At 38.4% G+C, this 19,775-nt stretch overlaps 1 protein-coding gene across 3 annotated transcripts in view; it reads right to left on the bottom strand.

Annotated features, from left to right (window-relative positions):
* Positions 1–14,898, bottom strand: part of carhsp1 (calcium regulated heat stable protein 1) — a 33,047-nt gene extending 18,149 nt beyond the window's left edge. Inside the window, exon 1 of one of the 3 annotated variants that reach the window (XM_044331863.1) lies at positions 14,674–14,898. The gene's annotated coding sequence lies outside the window, so the exon portion shown is untranslated. Of the gene's footprint in view, positions 1–7,883; positions 7,948–9,691; positions 9,717–14,673 lie in introns of those variants that run through there. The other 2 variants (XM_044331865.1, XM_044331864.1) reach the window with 2 other exon arrangements.
* Positions 14,899–19,775: the final 4,877 nt, after the last annotated feature.

The following is a 19,775-nucleotide window of genomic DNA, read 5'->3' as shown; positions in this document are numbered from 1 at the left end:
ATGATGATTAGTTAGTGTCCGAAAACTTGATTTGCTGCTCGTTATTGAATAAACTATTTAGTGTCTATTATATTGGGAGTAGTCAATGAGTGAAGAAGGGAGTATTTCACACACAGCCTAACAATCTAAAATGTTTTTAGAGATATAGAAGATATTCAATTAACTGTCATATGAAAAGGACGAAAACACATATTCACATTTGAAAAGCTGGAGCCATCAAATATTTGGCAATTTTGAAAAATGACTGACACAATCAATTGATTATCAAAATAGCTGTCGATTAATTTTCTGTCAATCGGCTAATTGATTAATCGATTAATTGTTGCAGCTCTATTTCATATATTAAGTTAGACAACCAACTGTGTTTGTACTTGTTTGTTTGTGTGGTTGTATGTTGGGTGTGATTGTAAATGTTTGTCTTTGTAAAGCGGTCTCTCTTGAATCTATAAACCTGTGTGTTGATAATCCACAGACACACTGGGGAATGGGAGAAAACCAAATTCAACTCACAAAAAGCTTTTACAGCAACTTCCATTCACTATAGAATGTCACCTGACCACATTTATTATCAAACTGCTTTTTAGTCAATTAAGATAAAGGACAAAGAAACAGAAAGAGAAGGAAAAGAAACACAATGGTTACACCACAGCCATTATCATGCTGACAATCAAACTGAACATGCTAGACTACATGCTAGTGAATGCACAATAGGCTATCCAAATTTGCAGAGAGTATTACATCAGGTCACACAAAACAGAATAGTACAGATGTGAGTGTGCTTAAGTGGTGAGAAAAAAAGCGAGAGAGCAGAACAGGATGACTGTGCAAGGAACTGAAACTTTAAACAAGATTAGCATTTTCATCATCTCTTCCCTCTGTCTCTTCACTCCAATCCCTCCCTTTCCCTCCAGCCTCTTTCATTCTCTATCATCTATGTCTCTCACAGGTTCACCCAGTTCCTCCCCCAAAAGGCAATGAAATGTCAACAAGGATAACATGACGCAAAAGCAACATAAGAAAAGAGAGATGAATATGAACAAACAATGGAATTAAAAGAGGGTTGTGGGAAAGTCTACTATAATTACAAGTTGGAGGAACTCAACCCTACAGTGGAATTTTTTTTTTTTTTTTTACTGTGGGTGAAAATCTTCCACAGGTAATAGGAGACAATACAGTCCCTTCTTTGTTTCTAAACTCCAGGTTACATTATTTTATGCTTAGGTATGCCCAAAGGCTACACACAGCAGTGAGAAATTAAAGATTTCAGTGCTGAAATATTTTTGTATGATGTCAGAAAAGAAATTTCTTTATCTTAGCCGTTGGTGGAGATGACGAAGAGGTTCATCCATCACCAGTGAATCCAGGTGTCAGTTCCCTCATATGCAACCCTACACCCCTCAGAAAAAAAATGACTAGATACCTAAAAGAAGGTAAAATTGTCTACATTTTTAAAAAAAATGTATCTCTCTACATAAAGTTCTTATTTTTTCAAAGCCTTCTACGCAGCCTTTTTTTGTTAGAATAGTAGCAAAATGTAAGAATACTGAGCAAAAAATACTGGAGCCAGATGGACCAGCAGTTCATAAGTTCAAACTTAGTAAACACTTGCATTATAACTAGCCTAAGTGAAGATTTATGCATCTAAATTAAAACGGGTTACACCACACATGTATGCAATGATTACATGTTCCTAAATAGCTGCCAGGTGGAACTGTTGCGTTAGCTTACACTTACGTTAGCTTGCTGTTTAGATTGAAGGGTAAAAGAGTTAAAATGGAATATGGTTGACACATCTGACCTTATATTTCACAGTAAAAACACACTAAACCTCAAATTACAAAATGTTTTGCCAACATTAGACTAAATGACCAAATACTGTTGGTTAGTTCAGCTTAATTGGATATTTCCTTCTCACTGTAAATAGATAAAGGATTCATTTGTTAGCTTCTTGCATTAAAAAGGTTTCTGTGCAGTCTCAGATATTATGAAATATATAAAAAATAGCTGCTTAAATAACTAAAATATGAGGGAAAAGATGGTTCTTAACAGCAAGAGCTGATACCACTCTAATGTCTGTAGGGTGAATATGAAGCTACCAACAGGAGCTGGTTTGCTTTGCTTAGCACAAAGACTGGAAACAAGGGGAAACAGCTAGAAGTGTTATCATTTTGGGCCAAGGGAGAGAGAGGACTTTGAGCCTTTGTAGCTGGTGATCGCCCATTCAAAGCAGTGTCCTTCGTTGTTAAGCACTTGAAAAAGATGCGCAAAGTCGACGGGGGTTGTTAAGAGCTTCAGGCAGGTTATTGAGGAGCTGTATGCACTGACACAAAGAATGAGAGAAGCTGCTTTAGAGGATTTATGCAGCCACTGTTGAGAGCACTGAAGGCAGGAAACATTAACCTTAAACACAGATAGCCTATTATATTGCGCTCTCTGTGTGCTATGAAGTCAGTGTGTGTGTGTGTGTGTATGGTTGCGTGTATCTGCGTGCAAGGCCAAACATGATATGCGTGTGTGTGTGTGTGTTCACCCAACAAGAGATTCAATCTACATCTTACTTTCTGTGCATGCTATGTGTTGTAAGCGTCATCAACTGTCTTCCACTGAAAGTAACTATTATCCACTCATAAAGTCGAGGTCACTGAGTTCACAAGATTACATCATCCCGTAATCTGTGCTGTGAACCTCGGATCTCATTTTGAGGCAAAATGACAATGTTAACATGCTGATGCTGAGCAGGTGCAATGTTTGACATGTTTGCCATCTTAGTTTAGCATGTAAGCATGCTAACATTTGTAAACATTTGCTAATTGGCAGTGGACAAAGTATAATTGAGGATGATGGGAATACATTAGTTTTTCAAGTTATTTAGTCATAGTTGAAAGTTGAAATTTTGACCTGACGATGGTGCTGGTGGAGGACAAGTCAGGTGATTACCAAAGTCAGTTTTATTCATCTTCTGGGGACCATGAATGTTTGTACAAAATTCTATGGCTATCCATCCAATATTGTTGAAATATTTCAGTCTGGACCAAAGTGGTGGACCAACTGACACTGCTATCCATAGAGCCATGTCACTAGCACAGCTACAATTAAACTTGTCAGAGTTCTCTGGTGGGCAAACTATGTAATGGAGACACTGTTTTTAAAATTACATTGACACAGCTCATTTACATTAGACAACCAAGTACTATGAATCAGCATCAACTGTGCCAACCAAATTCTTTAGAACTCAACATTATACCACCAAGTCTGACGAGGCAAGAAACAAACAGGAAGTAAACAAGCCAACAGTTTTATCAGATTATTTACCACTTTTTATTATCTATCAGTTATAAATAAATCCAAAATAAGTGCACCCATAATGTCTGCAATAGTCCCTTATTAGGGAAAAAACAAAACAAAACAAAACAACACAAAAAAAACAGATGAGTGCATAACTATAGTAAATGCAGTACCTCAAGATTAAACTATGAAGTTGGGAAGTTGGAAAAATGGTAATATATGTTAGAGGTACACACTGAATAAATCAGCAGAGGGGTCAGAACACTTGGCATGGCACTTTGTAGAAGACTGAGGTGACTATACAGACAGTATCATTTACCATCGGTGTAACATGCAACAAACTAATCACAGTGTCATCTCTAATTCCCTTTAGAGATGCACTTGCACCTTGGCGGATTGATATTATGATGGCGCATTTGCTAAGTAGCAAGAAGGGCGCTTCTCTGCACAGGAAATGGATCTGCTTGTGCGCAAAGTGAAAGCGCACGACCCATAACGAGCACACTGCTGCTCCTGGACCCTCCCGTGGTCAGCCACAGACCACCAGTTTAAGGTCCTGTTCATTAATTTGTTGCCCATTTATTTTCGTTTAGTTTTTGAAAAGGTTTATTCTCTTAAATTACAGCTTTAGTTTCTTTAAAATCGTTTTGTTCAGTCATGGAGTAACAGGTCAAATCAGCAGGGTTTTAATTGCTGAAAGTATGGAAACCTGATCACTGTACTCTCAGAAATGTTAAAGAATATTTGTTAAATATTGTTCAAAAATTAAATCATTATTTTTAATCATGTAAAGAATCATCAGCACAGTTATCAGGACTTGATCAGCTCTCCAAGGTTCTCATCTGGCTGCTGGCAGCAGCTAGAAGCTGTGCAGATGTATTTCCTCATGTGTTCCTCATGTCATCATGTATTGATGCAGCAGGAAAGTCGATCTGTATTTGATCCATTGTTGTCCACTTGTTGAAATACCTACATGTATTGCCATGATTTGGTCAAATAATTAAACAATTTAATCCGTCATTACTGCGATTAGTTAATTCTGATAAATATTATGACTAAGCATTATGACATGTATTTTTAAAAATATATCAATATACACAATAATAATCTTTCACATTGTAATCCTTTTATTTGTTACCTTTTGCATGTTTGTGCGCTGCTGCCCGTCCTGAGTGTGTGACAAGCAGAGTGTACAGGCGTTGTGTAGGCACATCTTGATAATGCACCCTTAAAATAACATAGAAACACTGCTCCATTGACTTAAGACTACATTTTTGTTGGTCAATAGCGCAATCGCTCTCTGCTTCCTCAAGATAGCAATGCGCCAACAATGCGCCTGACCACACCTTATTTTTAGACCAACACGCCCATGGGCGCACTGATGGGCGCTAGTGCCATTGCTGTTTTAACAACGTGGGCGCTGGACGGGAGAATGACAACTGCGTTGGTCTTAAAATAGCAAAGAGACTTGCGCTGCGCTTAGCACCACTCTGCACCAGGCATAAGATAGGGCCCCTGATGTTAAATATGTTGGTAGGATGAGGGTTCAATGCTCCCTATTTTTCATCAATATAATATTACTGAAAAGACATACTATTTTAAACCAAGTTTTCAGGAGCTTTAAGTGCCTGATCTATGTATTCTGTGGATGGGGACAATTCGTGTCATACATAAAAATCAAAAGAGGTAGTTCATTTGAAGGGATGTTTTATTCATATGGGTGCTTCTAGTGTAGAGTAGATGAGGAGTCAAAGCATGGCCTTTGATCAAATTATATTTACCACATCTATTGTTATTAACCTTTGATTTCATGGAAATTAATGTCCTTTCACCCGACTTGACACAAAGCAAAAATAATTAATGTTGTCTCTCACACACACAAGCACCTCAGCACACTGGCCTTCAACCAGCTCTGCGTCTTAAAGCTGAAATTCATAATAGCCATTCATTATTAGCTACATCCTGTTTTAATCCTGTCTGTCTGTATGAGAGTATTGGTGGAGCATTGTAAAATGTTAAAACTGAAACATCTATGCAGGTAACCTCCATACCACTACTGATGAACAATTTGTTGACTACCTTATTGGGAGTAACATCCATGATATTCTTGTATGCAAGCAATCTAGTCAGTTAAAGACATATTACTTTGGATCCCAGCATTGGCAAAATGAGATGTAAAATGCATCAGACACTTGCACTGCATATCTTAAATTTTCTCCTTCCACTTTCTTCCATCTTTTCCTTTATTAATTCTGACAGTTCCGATCTCTCCTCAGGGTATCACAACAAAAGCTGCTGATTGCCACTTCCTGGTTTCAGCAGGAAAAAGGAAGCAGCCAGGTCTATTCCTGAGCAATCACCAGAGAAAGGAAATGCTATGGGTGTGATTTGGTTGTTTTGGAGTTCTCGTAAAGCCACTGTGTATAGGATTTTTTTTTAGCATTTAGTCTGTTTGACAGACGGTCGGTTGGTTCACCACTTTGGTCCAGACTGAAAATCTCATCAACTATTGGATGGATTGAGATTAAACTCGTCTAGACACTCATGGTGCCCAGAGAATGAATCCCACTGACTTTTCTTCTAGCACCACAATAAAGTTGACATATTTGTTTCTGAGTGAAATATCTTGACAACTATTTGATGTAATGCTGTGAATTTTACCACAGATACTTAAGGTCCCTTGAGGATAAATTCTAATGACTTACAGCATCATATAGCCTCAGAGAGCTGCTAGTATGGCTGTAGATGCTTAGTCTTGTTATAGGATTATTGCATTGCTGCTGGCTTGGCTGTGAAAGAGTGAGTTCCAAAAAAAAAAAAGAAAGTATGGGTAGTATGGAAGTGGTTTGATAACATTAAGCCTTGGAGGAAAAAGAGTAGAGGTGCCACATCACATATAGGCCACAAATGTCATCATGAATGAATGAAATTGACCGTGTGACAATATGAATCAAGATCAGATTCAGCTGAGATGACGACGATGTGTCACATTAATATGTAGGAAAAAAGAAAATCTGGGTTTTTACAAATTGGGGAAAGTCTAGGCAATGGTTTAATTAGTCATATTCAGGTGGGGATGTTTGAGGAAAAACTCAAGCAGGCCAAGCAGAGGAGTACAAGCAGACACCAGACTGAAGTTCAAGTAAAAGTTAGAATGAGAAAAGATTGATGCACCTTGAAGAAAAAAAAGAATCGGTTCAATAAGTATACTTGCTGGAAGAAATATAGGCCTGTCTGTGGTAGCAACCACTCAACTGGGATCATAAAAAGGGTGTGTGTCTTATCATTAAAGGGTCTAGAACCACTGCTTTAGCCTTAGTGTTTTACAGGATTGCTGCTATCATATTACACTGCATTACACGGTAAAACAGAGGCTGTGGTGAGCTGTTACAGAGCCATTAAAGCACTGTGTACACTACATCAGACAAATAAGACACTTGAGATGAGACAACTCAACCTGAAAATTACAAGAAAATTCCATCTCCTGTCCCGCCTACACTGCTATCTCATCAATCTGTACATTTCGCTGTGGTTAATTTGTAATACACTTAAATTTTTAATGAACCCATTTTCCCATATCCATTCTCAGAATCTCAGAATTTAGAAAATTTTGCAAAACATTTTACATATAGATGGAGAAAGCAATGTGGAGCAACTTTTTAAACTTTATCACATCCTCTTCATTACTAAAATGCCAACTTTTCCAACTCAGCCAAGTATAAGAACAAGCAATAATTCATCTTTCACCAAAAGAACTGTTTTGGTATTGGTACTGAAAGTCAGGTATTGTAACAGCACTAGCACTGAAATATTTTGAAGCCAAAGTGCATGGGTGTCATTCGAAGATGTGTGTAAGGCCATTTCTGTTGTATTTATTTTGAGTACAACATTTACGTATTTCTTCTTTCCCGTCATGAACCCACCTCCCATCAGGGGTTGGATCAAGCAATCAGCCACCTCAGTGCTCAGATCTACACAACGTGTTGTTGAGATTTGGTAAGTGTGTGCGTCAGTTAATCATAGCACTTTCGTTGCATCGATCGGGAGATGTTTAATAGGGGTGTCACTTTTTATTCAAAATTTAAACTACCATTCAAACCAGAAAAAAAATATTTGATCTGTTTTGTTTTCAAAATTATCATTGAATAAGAATAACAGCTTATTTCTCGTATTCCAACGAAAGGAATTCCTAGAATTCACTGTCCGTGTGACCCATAACATGCACTGTTAACTAGGCTAGTGTTCCTCTCTTTACTAATGACAATGAGGGAAAGCTAATTATTGTTAGCCACTTTTAACACATTCCACCGAAGCATTTTGGATTTGACACCATACATGGAAAAAGTGGGTGATGAAGTTTGCTGAGGCTAACGGTAACAGTAACGTTAGCTTGTCACTTAAGTGAGGCAGCGGAGCCACTGCGAACATGCTGGTCTATGGGAGGAAGGAACACAGCAATAACTGTAGAGTGAAAGTAAGAAGACAGAGTCGAGGAAAAGAAAAAGAGTAAGACAGAGAGAAAAGATGAGAGAGAGAGAGAGAGAGAGAGAGAGAGAGAGAGAGAGAGAGAGAGAGAGAGAGAGTCCCTCCATTCTTACTCAATGGTGTGCTTGTTACAGCAGCATCAACAACCGAGCTTCCCATCAGGCACTGGATCACAATGACTCCTTTCTTCTCCTCAGTATTGTGTTGACTAAAAATGAGACAAGATACTAATGTCCCTATCTGGACGTTGAATGGTCTGGAAAGTGCAATTTACAGTCTTTTTTTTTTTTTAAGTATAAAGGGCTTAAAACACAGACTTGTGCCACTTTTAAACTCAAGTGACCATGAATTACTGATAAACTCACAGTGTCCATGTGTCATTTTAACCTTTAACTTTCAAAATATGCTTTACTGAATTTCACAATTGCCAGAAATGGAGAAAGATGGGAAATTGGGATATTGGGAAATCTTTGCTTTTTCTCTATCTGGACTCAAGCCTGCACCAGAGTGACAACTTACATTTTCACCGTGCTGGTGGGAGTAATGGACTAAGTAAATCATGGACCAAGACACAACCGGCAATTTAAACAACAACTGTTCCTCAAACAATTCTGAAGAGCATGTGAGCGTGAAAAATCATTCCAAATTCAGAAAGGTATAAATGGATGAAAAAAAAAGTAACTAAATATCAGACTTAACAATTACTTTACGAAATGTACAATGTTAACTACAATGAACTCTTAGGGTTTCTAATTCCTTTGACAGCATAGCATCTTAAGTTGCAACCCACTGACAACAATTTATTCTTTGATCCGGCTGGATTTAACATTTTTAACCTCATAACCCTACAATTAATGTAAGATCTGTTGCAAACTGGCAAGGAAATTAGTGTTCACAATCTGGGTTGTGAAACCTCTCTATCCCTGCATGTGACTCATCCTGTGGGCTGAATGACCACTTCCTATGGTGTCCTCACACTGACGAATGTTAGATCAATTACACACTGACCTTTGATGCACGCTGGAAAAAAACCTTCAAAACCAAATGAAAGCCACAGTTCATAAGTGGTCACTTGAGCTGTGTGCTCAACACCGCAAAGACTTGAAAGGCTTTATTTTATCTGGCCACCGTACAAAAACTTCATCATCTTCAAGTATCTAAGAGATTGAGAAAAGAATTAAGTCACCATCAAACAAAAGAGTGCAGCTTTCTCTGAACTGACCAGTTGTTTAGGAGACTGTTTGGATTTCAGCCACAAGTTATGATTTATCACTTCTTGTAGGTGAAGACTTCCTGCTGGTAACTTTATCTACACCAAAATATCATATAAGAAACTGTGTACCATCAATTCATTGGGATAAGATGCTTTTTGTACAATCTTCAGTGCAGTTTCAACACAAAACTGACTGTCTCTGAAGACTACATAGAAATGAGCTGAAAATGACACCATCTTCACATGGATGGATTATTGTGCTTGAAATAGACTTCTGTGCAGGTTATGTGTTCTGATCTGTACTGTGCCTGCTGCAGACAGAAAAGCAGGACAGAAAACAAATGCAGTGACACCCACACAACCCATTTACAAACAATGACACCTGATCTTGTGTGTGTCCTGTACTATCTTGTGCTATCGGGAGTACCATCACCCACCTCGGTTCTCCTTAACTACATGTAGATATGTTTACACGTCTTTTCCTGCAGTGTAATGCAACACCTCCAACGGTAACACACCTCAGGGCAACAAGTCAGAAGTTTTGCTCCAAAATGAGATGTCACACTTGACAAATGTGGCATCTTCAGAAAATAGAGTTCACGTGGATAATTACAGTGTCTCAACTGAAGACACAGCTGCTAACTTAAATTTCTATTTCAATTGTGTATGTATTTAAGTCTTTGGAAAAAGAAAAACATCTTTCCATACCATTTTGAAATTGTGGAATAATCCAATGATGTGATGCGGCTGGCGTAGGTTACACTTTAATGTTCCGCCTTGATGGTGGAAATAACTTAGAGGGGGCTGATTTAAAAGAGACTTTCATTAGCTCTAAGTAGTGTGCAACACTTCTGTAAAGATGGCTGGAGACTGGTTTCAACACTGAAACTGGAGATGTGTGAAAAAAACACAACTAGTGTGTTTCTATTATTACAAATGCCAAATATACATGTTATGTTTTTTTTAAAGCAAAAATGCAAAAAGCTTAAAGCTGTGTATCCTATTAACCAAAATGACGACATGCACTGTCCAACGAAAGCTAAAATAAAACCTACACTTTGTATAAACTGTTCAGCTGTCTACATAAATAACTTTCTAGAGAGTCTACAAAGTTATTTATGTAGACAGCTGAACAGTTCTTAAATTCATTCACGTTCACACTTTTAGGGAAAACTGTGTACTTTGTGTCTCACTGCGGAAACTGTTCACTCACTGCATAAATCACTCCAAATGCTGGGAAAGAAGTAAGAAACTCTCCAGGCATCAGCATCATATATGTTTAATACACTTAGTTGATTAAATCATGGTAGAGAGTCGGGGAGACATTGGATTGCTGACCAGCTACACACAAACACATTTTTTGATTTTCTGCTATACTTGGTAGGATATAATGGTTAGCCACACTGGTTAATGTCGCTTGTGCTAAACCAGACAGACACTGAGAGAAGCCAACAGGGCCACAAATGCAAAGCAGGCATTTATTTACAAGCAAATTAAGAGGATTATCACTTTACAATACTGGTTAAACAAAACGCGACCTTGTTTGGTGATGATCCGTCGTCATGTGTTTCCTAAAGTATAACCTTGAGTGATGTGGTGATAAGCACAGATATGCTTCCAGGAGCCATTCCAGTCATATTTCAGTTGTGTTAGTGGAATTTGCTGCTTAGGCAAACAGCAGGTAACAAAGGCGTGTAGATGCCTGCGTAAACTCACATGCATTTGGTTTCTGCACGCACACAGTTTGCAGAGGTGAGAGAAGATTAATAGGCCACAATAACTCACTCGTTTTTATCTCTACATATTTTCTCTTTAAATTGCCATTTGCATTTTGTTGTGGACTATTTTTTTCCCTCTCCACAAACACACAGACACCGCCATCAAACACTAATGTGGTTTTGTCAGTAGCTTCTTCTAGAGCTGAAACTACATGCTGATTAATTAATAGGTTGATCAACAGAAAATTCATTGGACACTATTTTAATAATCATTTAAGTCATTTTTAAAGCAAAAGTGTTTAACATTATGTTGTTACGCATTATCCAGTGAGCGGATTTGCTGCTTTTCTCTGTTTTACATTGTAAATTTAAAACAGAGAAAATTAAATGATTCATCAGTTAATCGTGAAAAATAAGTGGCAGATAGATCCATAGTAAAAGCCATGCTTTGTTACACACTTTGAAGACTTTTATTAATACTTTTGTGAAAATCTTACTTTAAGCTGCCTTAATTGACTCTAAAGACAGAGTCAAGACAATAGAAGAAGTAAAGATCATTTTGGTCTGGGCTAGGACTCTTAGCTCCAATGAAGTGAAATCTTCACAACAGCATTCAATAATATTTTAGACAACAGTGTGCTTCTACCTTTGAGGCAACTGTTCCAAAAAGAAATGATTTGGGAGTGGATGACTTTGACTTGCCTGCACAAAGCCCTTACCTCAACCCCATCCAAAACCTTTGAGATGAACTGAAACATTGACTGCGTGCCAGGCTTTATTAGAAATCTTGTGAAAAAGCCTTCCCAGAAGAGTGTAGGCTGTTGTAGCAGCTGATTTATGTCCATGCTTTGCATGTTTAATTATAAAATATTTGGGTATCCACATACTTTTGGCCATGTAGTGTCCATCTCCTCTTCTCCCTTTTCCTCTTTCTTCTTTGCTGTTCCTCATTTATTTATTAAATCTATTGCCTACCTGTTCACGTATTTATGCTCACACTTCTCCAATTCAGTAGCTCTCTGTCAACCATCTCTCACCCTCCCACCCCCCTCTCTCTGGCCCTCTCATGATCATTGCTTTATTGCCTACAGCCAGAGCTCACAGGGGACTATTACAGCAAGATCATATTGCACACAAACATGTAAGGCCTTCAAAAAAAGCTCCATCTCCTCAATGCACAGCTGTAAAAGGCACGGCCATAAACACCATAGTGAGCCTTTACAGTGGCGTAACAGCACAGTTAACAGCATCATAGATGATCTGAAAACAAGCATTTATGATGGAGTAGACAAATACGAAGACGTGTTTACAGATTGTGTGCCTGTGGTCTAGTAATGATTACTCACCTGCTTTTCTGCAGTGTCATGTAAGGCTGCATGATCAATCATTAATCAGCCTGCAATGAACTGACTTCTTACTGTATTCATTTTGTTGCCAAAATGTGAAAAAAATGCCATGAAGAAAAATGCCATCGGTGATCAGAAAACCCAGCAAAATTAAGAAGACAAACTGCAGTGCATTATATGGCTGGAAACAGTGGTTCCCAACCTAAGGGTAGAGGACCCCAAAAGGATATCATGTATATATAAAGGAGAACTGAAAGTGACCAATCAAAACCTAAACCTAAATGGTATCCAGGAGAACTAGATACCAGACTCAAAGACGGTTATTCCTATGAAAGTTGCTCAGTGGCACATGAAGCCAAAAAATTGGCTTCCAGCTGTAAAGAAATTACCCAGATGTTGCTCACGCTTCCACATCTTTGGGCCCACAGAGCACGCACACTAGAGACCTTCGCTGGCCGAGCTGGCTGACTTCCATTTGGCTTTCTGCTCACTTGAATGCGTATAAATTGATTTAACTGTGCGACTCTTCTAGACTTTCCAAATGTTATCGGACGGAATGGCTCAAATTCTGGTAATAAAACGAGTCATTTCGTGGGGGTTGTGACACTCAAAAACATTTATTCATTGTTTTACAGCCGCTCCTTTTCCAATGATTGGAAGGCTTTTTGGGCCAGTGTGCATCACGAGACAGACCCGAAAGTTATAATTATACAGTTTGGCCACTATGTCCCACAGCCCAACACTGTTCCTTGGGGCTTGCACTACATGCACACCTGCTGCAGTTTACGGGACTGTGGTGACTTCAGGTGGCACCAATTTAATGTAGTGAATTTAATGGTCACATCTTTCAGAAGGACACACTGAAAATGACACACACGAATCTGTGCTCTCGCTCTGTGTTTATTGGTGAGGTATCATCTCTGGTTATGAGAATTGAAGTGCTGGGAATCAACAGTTTCCAGATTCTACCTAGTCTGTCTGTGCTTGCTGGATATGCTAGCTAGCAGCCGTCTGCAGATATCGCACTGATGTCTTGTAAAGAAACACAAACAGCAGCAGATCAATTAGTGAGCTGATTTTTCCTCTCTGTCTATGCTGAAACTGATTATTAAACTGGCTGTGCGTTTAGCTGAAGCATCTGGTACTGACCATCAGTAGATATGTGGGATCAGAAAAGAAATATCTCAGAATGGTACAGAGCAGGTGTTGGTTCTTCTTAGTTTAGGTGATGATTAAGTAATTAGTCACTTCTGGCAATTTTCAATGTTCACTTCCAAAAATATTTTGATATTAGCTGTCATGATAGTCTACATTTGAGAAGTTCTTCATGGAATAAGAAGAATACAGCACTAAATGGTAAAATGGACCAAGGCCATGTAGGCCTATTCATCTGTTCTCACACTCATGTCTGCTAGAGTAAAACATCCACTGAACACTTGACATGGAAATATAAGTGTTGCCTTTAATCTGTCATAATATATAAGAGGCCACTTCACTCTCAGTCTCATAAATACCCCCAAACCAGCTAAAACATGCAGTGATATATCGTACATGCAGGTGTAAATCTGTCAGTTTGTTAGTCTGTGTGCAAATCTGAGGAGGGGGGTATGGGGAGGAGGGCAGTGGTGAGCTCAACCTGTTGGAGCCAACCACATCCTGAGTTTAACTGTGTCATGATATGTGTCACCACCCTCGATTAGAAATCTGTGAGGTTTTTTTTTTTACCAGACACACACAAACAACATCACTGACACTCATCCTTTGCCCACCACATCAGCTGATGTTTCTTTGTTTCAGCTAACAACAGGCCTGAATCAGGGCTCAAAAACAAGAGCTTCCCTTCCACCTCTGCTAGCGTTTGTGGTTAATGCACAAACACATACACATACACACACACACACACACACACACACACACACACGTTTACTTAGGTCACTTTTGGGGACATCACATAGACTTACATTAATTTCCTGGAGTATTATCCTAACCATAATCACTGCTTGCCTAACCCTAACGGTCTCCAATCAACTGGTCTAGTCTAAAATTTGTCCCTGAAAGTAGCCTATGACTGACAGACAGACAGACTGACAGACAAACACACACACACACAGTCCTCCTATAATGAGCTGCGGGTGGATACTGGCAACATATCCTACAGCTCTTAGCGCCCACAGAAGCTCATCATCCAGCACTTCATTAACTCAGAATGAGAGGTCTGTGCTGAGAGAAAACCTTTTCAAGTCTCTGAATGAACGCTTCTCTCTCCTCCTCCCTCTGTCTTTCACACACACAGCATCAGCTCAGACTTGTGTGAAGAGGTAATTGGATGACACAGAGTATACACACATATATTCTCTCTCTGTGTTGTTGGCTGGTGTCCCCTTGCTTGCCCCCTCCTCCCAAGGAAATGAACGCCAGGAAAACACAATCCGCAATGGAAAGAAAAGAGTATGGAAATCACTCAACTTGAACACCACTAGTAAGTTAAAAAAAAAGAGAAAGCAAGTGACAATCTCACCTCTTACTTTTGCCACAAAATAGCCTATATTTCTTGACTTAATGTGACTTCTCTTAAAACTTGACGACTGCTTGTAAAAAAAAGGAACTTAGCTGCTGCAGCACTCACCTTTCCGTCAACTTCACGACTGAAGGATGCTCTGGCGCCAAAGAAAACGCGTCCAACTAGACAAAAATAAAACTTTTAGAGGAGTCTTGTTGCGTTTTGTTTGTTCCTCCGCAGTACAGGACGTGACAGGTATAATGTTCTGTGTCCAAGAGTGAAAGCAGCGTAAATACTCTCTCTCTCTCTCTTTCTCTCTCTCCCCCCCCCTCTCTCTCTCTGTTTCTGAATGGGCGTGCCTGCTTCCTCAGTGACGTCTTCCATTAGCTCTTTACCGTAATGGACGTTACAGTGCTCCCTCAAAAACACACAGTGTACCGTAAATAAAAACCGCAACCCGCAAAACTGCTAATATTCCCTTACAACTATAAATGTTGACAGTTAGATGTTGAACTGATTTTATGGCACATTTCTGCCAGGAAAAGAAAAAAGGAAGTCATTAATAAAAATAAAAAAAAAATGAACAAGACTCAAGACTAAAAGTCATATAGCATGGCTAGCGTGCTTAGGGCTAAAAACACTAGTAAGCATGCTAACATGCTCACATGACAATGCTATTGTTCACCATCTTTGTTTATAGTGTTAGCATGCTGAAATATTCTCATTAGTACTAAACACAAGTATTTGGTCATAACCAAAGTACTGGACAAATTGAAATTTAGACCAGAAAAAGATGCCCTCCACTCAAATTTGGCTTATTGTTACTTCACTTGGATGTCTGACCTTCATTGTACAGACTGATATTCAGAGTGAAGCCTATTTTTTGCATTCATCTACTGTAGGCAGAAGGTTTGTCTTCACCTTTAAGTCTCAGTTAAATATGTGTATGTCTCAAATGATATCTTGATGCATGGTGATGCAGGAGAAGTTCAGTTGGTGCTGTTGGATCTCAGTGCAGCTTTTAATACTGTGGACCACCGTATCTTGGTTGATAGACTTGAACAGTGGGTGGGAATCTCAGGGTCAGCCCTGCAGTGGTTCTCCTCCTACCTCTCTGACAGGTTTGCAGTTTCTGTTGGCAGCTTTGCCTCCTCATCTGAGACTCTGTATTGTGGTGTGCCCCAAGGTTCAGTCTTTGGTCCTATTCTGTTTGCCTTGTATATGCTTCCCCTTAGACAAATAATAAGGCACTTTAAAGGTATCTCCTGTCACAGCTACGCAGATGATATTCAATTATATGTCTCATTTAAACCTCAAAATATAGCCAAATTGTCAGTTTTAAATAACTGCCCAAATACTGTAAAAACTGGATGGCTGATAATTTCTTACAGCTAAATGCAGAAAAAACTGAAATCCCTATTTCTGTCCCTCCTAGTGTTTTCCCTAAGATAAGGGATGGTCTTGGGTCTCTTACGCCATTGGTTAAATCCTCTATAAGAAATCTAGGTGTCACTATGGACCAGTTTCTGACTCTGGACCAACATGGCAAGTGTCTGATTCGCTCTTGTTTCTTCCGGCTGAGTAGCACTGCAAAGCTCAAACCCATTGTGTCTCAAGCGGAGATGAAAAATCTCATTGGATTTAAGATCTGTGGACACTATAGACACCTTTAAAAAGCAGCTCAAGAGCCATTTGTTCAGCCTTTGTGTATTTTTTCTATTTTCTGTTTATTCTGTTTTTATTGTTTTATGTCTTTATGTTGGTGCTTTATTTGCTTTATTTCCTCTGTGAAGCATTTTGTAATATCTCTGCTCTTGAAAGGTGCTATATAAATAAAGTTACTTACTTATGTACAGGCATGATTTGTGACATCACAATATTTTTGGCCAATTGTCCAGTATGCCATTTACAAAAGTGTGATGTTGAAACTTGAAACCCATGAACCCAAACTTGAAAATCCAGTGGACATACATTGAGAATAGACATATTTTCCCAGCAGTTATATTTATATAACAAAAATAAACAAATATTTGCATACTCATAGATTATAGATTTTTTAAATGAGGGAGAAGCAGCAGATGTAATTTTAAACATTTTAACCAATTAATTGAACTTTTTTGTGTGGAAAATGAATATTAGACACAAATAAACTTACAATTACAGTAACTTAGAATAGTTACAATTATCCTGAGCGGTGGCAAGCCATCCGATAGTTGTTGAGACATTTCACTTAAAGCCACAAATATCAACTGAATGGCGATGTCCTAGGAAGAGTCTGGGGATACCAAAGTAATTCAGATTCATCCTCTGGGTACCGTGAATGTATGAAATTTTGTGCCAATCCAAGCAGTGGATTTTGAGATATTTGTCTGGGTAAGTGAAAACTTTGACTTGCTGATAATGCTGGAGAAGAGATCAAGGGATAACTGATGTCATTAGGATTTATCTTTCCATCTCTCTGGGCATAATGGCCATCTGTACCACATTTCAAGATCATTTACCAACACTGGCTACTGTTCTGAAGGTATTCCAAAAAGAAGACTACTCTAAATCACTCTAAAACTCCTCTGTCTGCTGCTTGATGACAAAAAGTTTTATCATCAGTTGTTTTTGTCTATTGATGTTACATTGTACAATTATGCTGTATATTTTCATGCGAAATGATTCTCGAGTCATACAAAATGAGCAAGGAGATGTGTCATTTCAAGCTCCAATATAGATGCAATTTATAAAAAGGCTGAGGATGGCTCTAGGTTTTTTGAAGATTGCTGGTTATTTAGTTTTTGGACACCTGGATCTGTCACCTGATTGTAATGGCAATACATGATAAGCACAAACTGGGGCTAAATCAAAATGAGATAAATAGACACACACACATGCACAGGAGTTCCTTTAAAATGTCTTTATTTCCTATTATCTCCTAGACAGTTTGTATGTGCGGTACCTGCAACTACACATTAAACGATCATGTCATCTAGCACACGATGAAAATGATCCTTGAACCCTGTTATGCATTTACAAAATTGACAAGAATAAAGCCTGTGAACAGGCTATCAAATACAACTTGGGAAATAAACTGGTTCAACTGGAAAATTACATGGTTCACATGAAGCACCTCCTCACATTCAGCAGAGGGAGACATCACTGCATTTTTTTAATCTAAGCTGAAAGACATGGGCACTGGATTTCTGCTCACTGATTTCACTATAATGCAGTTTTTGCTGGATTTACGCTGAATGCGTTCTAGGTTACATTTTGAACTCTGAATTCTATGAAGTGGGATGCTGATGAAAAACATTGCCCAGCTGCAATATTGCAGCTAGAATAATACAGCTGGATAATGAGTAAAAACTAATCTCATTTCAATCAGTTGCTCCTATCACCAACACAAACCACTGATCCTTTTTGTACGACCCATCAGGGGAAATAAAGAGCAGAGGTGGGAGCAGAGCATATTGGCATTGCTTTAGGAATGAGATAGTAGGAGTACAGTTGGTTCAAATTTAACAAGGGGTGAGGCTGAGATATGATGGTCTCAGATGTTGAGATGTTAGACAAAAATACACACCTCATAAAAAATCATAGCAACACTGCCACAAGGGAGAATCATATACAGTTGAATTCTAGATAGCAGCATCTGTTAGCTATGAAATCTGGCCTGGCATCGGCATTTTAAAGGAACACATGGAAACTCAGAGAGCTATAAGAGACCAAATCTTTGCCTAAACTGCTTGTATGTGAGTCAGAAAAAAACAAAAAAAATAATGTTAAACAAAGGAAAACTGCACTTACGAAGAGGAAACTAATCAAAAGATTTCTTGGTTTTTCTACTTCAACATGGCAGCCTCTAACCATGGACTGGGCACTTCCTGTGCAGCCATAAAACAACTGAAACCTTAAAAAACATATTACTGTTATTTCAAGCAAGTATTGTTTTTTCCTGCAATGTGGAGGACAAAAGGTGATCTATTCTGTGAAAGGGCTATACTGACATTCACCCCAACATGACTGACCTTTGTGGTAGTATTTGCAATGATCTTTTATCATGAATTATTTATCTATCTGTGGTGCTTTTTCTAGCTGGAAATAATCATGTGCCAGCCAGGAAGATGACATCTACCTCAAAATGACCCCTGCCAAAAAAAAAAAAAAAAAAAAACCCACCTAACAGCTGTAACAAGCCTGAGGGCCTGAAATAGTGAAATCAGCTCACTGAAGATACATTAAGTGGTGAATTAAGCTGGCTCAAAACAAACTGTAGAATGTTAAAATGAGAGAGTTCTCTTGTTAAAACAAGATAACTTTCTCGTTACAACAAAAACAAAAAAATGAGCAAATTTCTTTTTTCTCATGGTGGCAGAAATGATGCCGTACTACAGTATAATGCTCATATTGACGGAAAAAGTTCAGTGATTTAGAACCTTTGTTTTCCTTACAGAGTTCAGACAAGGACTGTCAGCGGTTGTTTGAAATCCTGGATTTAGCATTAGCATTAGTTTTTTGTGTGTTGTTTATCCTATAAATAATATAATTATGAAATATAGTTGCATGTCAGTATTGACTCAGTATACAGGATTGCATATGTCTTGTATGAACTAAGATACTGTGCGTTTGGTTATATGTATATATTTATTATCAGGATTATCTTAAAAGTGACACATCCTTGAAATGTATAACAGACATCCAGATCAGACCAAGATGTCAGCTGGACCATTTTAGAAAGTATAGCATATTGAGTTATTTATCTGGACATAAAGGATGCATCCCTGTGAAACTGAGTCCATTAGTTTTTTGTTGTTTTTTTTTTTTACCTTAAAATTACATTAATTTACCCATTAATAATGACGGAATAAGGTAGTGTTCATGGACTTTTAAGGGAATAGTAGTAGATAAATTCATGGACTGAAATGTGAAATTTTTTTTATGGTAAAAGGCCCTAATTTTTCAATTAAAGTGAAAATTCAGTGTTTTTGGTGTGGTATAATTAATAGAAAATTAGTGGTGGCTGCTAGTGGCCAGTTTTGAAATGCTGGCTCTTAGACAACATCTCTGACAATGGCTCTCAATGGCGAGAGTAATGCTGGAACCAGTTCTGTGGTTGTCACATCTTTAAACAGTTGGGGGTACCTTGGAGTGTATTTCACAAATGTCTTTAACAGACATTTTGAAATCAGAGTTGTGAAAAAGCAATTAGCCCAACTGCAAACTATTAGTTTAGTTAACTAATA

Source organism: Thunnus albacares, chromosome 17, assembly GCF_914725855.1.
Source record: "Thunnus albacares chromosome 17, fThuAlb1.1, whole genome shotgun sequence".
Lineage (NCBI taxonomy): Eukaryota > Metazoa > Chordata > Actinopteri > Scombriformes > Scombridae > Thunnus > Thunnus albacares.
The sequence above is the reverse complement of the archived record's forward strand: the minus strand, read 5'-3'. Positions and strand labels throughout refer to the sequence as shown.